At 33.7% G+C, this 2567-nt stretch overlaps 1 pseudogene; it reads left to right on the forward strand.

Moving 5' to 3' along the window:
- The first annotated feature begins 427 nt into the window (after positions 1 to 427).
- Positions 428 to 2272, forward strand: LOC149140403 (protein trichome birefringence-like 24; annotated as a pseudogene).
- Positions 2273 to 2567: the final 295 nt, after the last annotated feature.

Below are 2567 nucleotides of genomic sequence, written 5' to 3' on the forward strand. Positions count from 1 at the left end.
ATAATAGAAGTAGGTTATAGTATTCTGCTTTGATTTATATTGCATTATCGGGTTAACCTATCACAGATTTTCCACACATGTGCGAATAAATCTTCCAAGGTACAAACTCTTTTTCTGAGTATAAAACTTAAAGAAAGGTTTGCACCTCGAAAGATTGGATCCCTCTTAGAGCTTGATAATACAAAAGTTAAGTTGGTTTATATATATATATATATATATATATATATATATATATATCTTGTCCTTGAAACCATTTTATTACATAAAAATATAATTGACAAAATTATAGGTTTTGAAAAAGTGAAGCTCAAAAACCAACTATAAATTATTAATTTTAGTTATTTTATTTTATTTTAGTGAGTTAAAATGTTTATATACTAGCAGTTTCCCCTAAAGGTGCAAAGATAAACCGAAGGTATGGAAGATTATGGAAAATCATCTGGCCAAGATTTGGGAAGATTTGTCTTTCATTGTTGTGCTTGAAGTAGCAAGTTTGTCTTGTAGTTATGCATAAAACATCCTGAATGAATTATCACCAAAATATGTGAATTGTGCATGCAATTACAACTATTGTCCCAAATTTAAGGATTGTGAGTGCGGTACCCCAAAAATATGCTAATGCACATTTAACTGCGGCCATGTAGGGCTTGCAGATAATCTTGGTAATGCAATATCAACACTAGAGCAGAAGGTTGAAATCCATGCTAATCATGTAACTATTGGAAATCGACTAGAACAACCATGTGATTGTGAGGACATGAATAGGTCTGTTTATCGTGACTTGGCTCAATGTGGTGATTCCCTTGAAATGGTCCCTGTAGAGAGTGTTGCTACCTTGTCATCATCTGAGTCAATTCAAAATTGTCTTCAGTTTTCCATGTAATTAGTAGCAGTCAATTTATTCGAGCTATGCCATGAATTTGAAAATCTTTAAGTAAAGATTTCCAGGCTAAGAAAAGTCCAAAAGTTGATACTTACAATTTTATTCAGATAAACATAATAGTGAAAGTTTACAAGTTATCCTTGAACCCATAGTTTGAAGGCTTGCAGTCTATGGGGTCTATTTCTACTTATTGTTTGGCTTTCAATTGTGAGGTCTATTTCTACTTATTTTCTGGCTTGTAGTTTTTGGGGAAACAATGCATTTTTTGGTGTGGTTTCTTGTGCCATTTGGCAATTCCATGTTACTAGTTTGGATTAGAAATGGTTTTTCCACCCTAGTGTGGTGAATCCAATAACATAGTTGATCACATCTATGGTTGTGCTAGTGATTATTAAGTCTCTCACACTTTTTGTCTGTGTTTCTTTTGATTTTTAGGGACTCCATCAGAACGATTCTTGTGTAGACTAAGAAGAGGCAAATCGTAATCAGATGCAATATCTATTGTGTATGCTTTCTCATGTATGTTTGAATATCAAAACAACCCATTACAAAACAAGGCGGTTGTTGTCTTTATATTCATATGGTTTTCTTAGCTTTGATGTCCAATTGAAAATTTAGTCTATGCATGTAGAACATCCTAAAACCATATATAAAGATGAAGCTAATGTAAATGTGCACTGATATTTTGCATCATATAACTTTACATTCATGGTACTCTGGTCACCATATCTAGTAAAAAAACATAGAGGCAGAGTTTAAGGGCGTCCCTCAAGGAGTAATCAAGCTTCATTTCGATGTTTTAGACCCATAGTGGGTGACTGTGCTACCAAATACGAATACCATCCTTTTATCCTCTGGCCAATGGTTTAAAATATCAGGTGTCTACATTATGAAATATCAGGTGGTGGGTTGTCACAAGTGTCAATAAATTAAAGCCAAGCAGTTGGGCTTCTATTTTTCCTTCAGACATGCCCACTGGGATCTGCTTACTGTTGGGTTTCAGAGGCATTACCTTCCTGCTATCTTTTACAGTAGACCATTTTGAAAATGGCCAGTGGGACACAATGGGAACGTGCAATAGGACAGTGCCCTAAAAATAATAATGAGATAAAGCTCAATGATGTTTAGAAAGAGATGCATAAGATAATTTTGGATGAGTTCAAGTATGGAACAAAGGAAGAGGCTCCCAATGGTCCAATTGCAATGTTGGTTGATACATATTGTAGTCTGCTTAGGCCAGATGGGAAACCAAGCAAATACATGAACTCTGATTTTATATCAAAAAGTAGAAGTAATTAACTTGTTCCAATTGACTGATTGCATTGCTGATTTCCTTTCCCAATCGATACATAGAATGAAATTGTATTGCAAATGAGAAAGGACATTTAATGATTTCCTTTCATAAATGTTATCCATGCTTCCTTTCCTTTATTCAATCTCAAATGGTTTTTACCTTAGCATAGTGTATCATTTATTTTTTCCATAAATAACAATATGAGTTAAACTCCAAAGATCCCATTATTTCATTAAGTTCATGGAAAGATGCATCTAATATTATGCTGTTCCTATGACCCATGTTAAATTTCCAATTTAGAAGGTTCAAAGAATTTATTAATGTTATATCTCGTTGTAACATGCTATCAAAGTTATGCACACAGAAAACAAAGAGCTTTGTATGGATGTT

Source organism: Pinus tabuliformis, chromosome X, assembly GCF_031772625.1.
Source record: "Pinus tabuliformis cultivar Carrire ecotype Pingquan chromosome X, CPIR1, whole genome shotgun sequence".
Classification (NCBI taxonomy): Eukaryota; Viridiplantae; Streptophyta; class Pinopsida; order Pinales; family Pinaceae; genus Pinus; species Pinus tabuliformis.